Genomic DNA, 2,500 nt, shown 5'->3' with positions numbered 1-2,500 from the left:
AAGGTTTTATTCATTTCACTATTATCGCTTGTTTCTGGAAACATCCGTTGGACTCAAACTGGAAATTATTCCCACGAAAAAAAATATTTTATTCAAAGGTGAAAAGATCACCACTCCTCTACAGGCCTTTCTCTCTTATCATTCTTTTAGACAGCAGCCCTAGCTGAAATTAAATAGCTTGATATTATTTCTCATCCTAATTTAGAATTTTCTACTGTATACAATTATAGATTTTAGTTTCCGCCCTCTTAGCGTATATAGTGTAAGTTAGCATTTTATAAATAGGCATAGTTAATCAATATTTTTTTACGGGTTTCATAGTAATTATGCAAGATTTTGCTTGTGATACAAAAATGCTTTAATAAATTTATTATTATTTATTATTATTATTATTTGTTATTATTATTATTATTAGTAGTAGTAGTAGTAGTAGTAGTAGTAGTAGTAGAAGACAATGATTGATTAAATTCATGAATTATTCTGAAATTTAATTTGTTTTAAGAAATGCAGATCTGACTATGAAATGCAATGTTTACCTGACGCAAGTAAAAGGGGAACAACTTGAAGGACATAGATCCCAGTTGGATTACATCTTACAACTTCAAAAGAGAGTCGATCCTTTGTGTGCAAAATTAGCGAAGATTTAATGTTACAAATCCCTTTAATGATATTAATGATCTTTGATATGATTAACTCACCCTTGTTAGTGTAATCTATTATTGTGGAATAATGCGGAAGCCATTTAATGATACGTATTTCCATTCATTTAAGGAAATGTAATGATTCATTGAACAATTAGTTATTAATGAGTTATTCTGATCATTGATGTGCATTGCAGGAGAATACCATCTCTCTCTTGACATTGAATAAGTGCTTGTTTTAATGCTGGTTTGACTAACAGGGAAAAATCGTTAACTGATAGCTTCAATAAAACTTTAGGAATAAAGCTTCTTTTAAAGCTGTGTGAAGGAAACCTTTATTGGGCTGGAGTAAAGCTGTTATCTGCCTACAGTAGAGTATTCATTTGAGCTTTGTGTCCCTCTTTGGTACTTGGATTTTCTGTCGAAATATAAGATCAAAGCTTAAAAGTCGAATTTTGGTGTGGTACTTTCAGGCAAATTATAAGTGTAAAGCTGATACTCTAGTTGTAGAATTAAGTCATTCAGACAAGGTACTATTTGGAACTCTTGAGATGTGAAATTTAGGCTTATAGCAATAATGTTTTACGGGCTGCAATGTAACATCTGTCCGGAAGTACCAGGGAATCTACAGCATCAGCTGAAATGTAGGTGTGTAGTTTAGCTGAAGTGTGTCTAGTGGGTGTGAAGTTTTCACTCGAGATCTAGGATGCCTGAACATTTTAAATCAATCAATCAATCACTCGAGATCTGTGAACGAAGCTTCAAGTCCAACTGATTTTGAAGCGCTTTCAATCTGCAAGAATAAAGCTTTTATTTAAAATACAAGTGAAGTCTTTTTCGAGCTTTTGGAATAAACTTTGATGTTGGCATATGAAACGGCAGCGTCGGGGGGAGTTATGGAAATTGAGCTTTTACCCAATATACAGCTGTTACTAATTTCATGTAATTTATCATGATTTTGGAATTGCTCAGACGTAAAAAACAAGCCTTTCGTCTTTCGAAATATGAGCCATTTCAGCGCAAGCTGGAACAATGTTGTAAAGGACTCGGCTTTTTATAAAAATAACTTTTAGAATTTGGTAATCCATTAAAATAGTTGGTAGTCATGGCAATTTATTTTGGTGTTGCAGTCTCTCTGTCATTCTGTTTTTGTCTTTACTTAAATTACTCTAGTTTTCATTATTAACGTATGGAAGTCTCTCTCTCTCTCTCTCTCTCTCTCTCTCTCTCTCACACACACACACACACACACACACACACACACACACACACACAAAGTATGTCTTATTTTCCGTTAAGTAAATGCTAAAATGATTAGTTTACATTAATAACTTTTATTCTCTCTCTCTCTCTCTCTCTCTCTCTCTCTCTCTCTCTCTCTCTCTCTCTCTCTCTCTCTCTGCCACGCAGGGAAAACCATGCCAGGAAATATATAAATATATTTCCGTGTGATATGATATTGGAAATGGTGTGGAGAGAGAAGTGTGTGTCGGCTTTTCAATTAGGTCGGTCAACAAGATACGGCTGAGCGAGCCTCGCTCGTCCAAGAGGATGGACAATAGAAATAGTCTTAACAGAGGGGAGCTAAATGGATCGTACGTAACACCCGACACTATCGGAGAGAAAACAAAACGGATGGGAAAGGAGGAGACGAAATATGATGAATAGGAGACCCAGGAGTTGGGAAAAATGACGGAAAAGGGGAATAGAAAGAGAAGGAAAATTGAGAGAGAGGGGGAGACAGGGTATAACTCTACATCAAAGTGATTTGTATCTCAGAGCATAATTTTGTAAGTTGGAATTTCATTAGAAATATTACATTAAGAAATCTGAATTTTTGTGAGAAATATTTTGTTATT

The 2,500-nt window shown here is 34.6% G+C and overlaps 1 protein-coding gene across 1 annotated transcript in view; it reads left to right on the top strand.

Annotated features, from left to right (window-relative positions):
• LOC137629289 (neural cell adhesion molecule 1-like) overlaps positions 1–2,500 on the top strand; it is a 275,725-nt gene that overhangs the window by 1,056 nt on the left and 272,169 nt on the right. The window lies entirely within an intron of this gene.

Source organism: Palaemon carinicauda, chromosome 37 (assembly GCF_036898095.1).
Source record: "Palaemon carinicauda isolate YSFRI2023 chromosome 37, ASM3689809v2, whole genome shotgun sequence".
NCBI classification, from domain to species: domain Eukaryota; kingdom Metazoa; phylum Arthropoda; class Malacostraca; order Decapoda; family Palaemonidae; genus Palaemon; species Palaemon carinicauda.
This window is presented reverse-complemented; position numbering and strand designations above follow the sequence as displayed.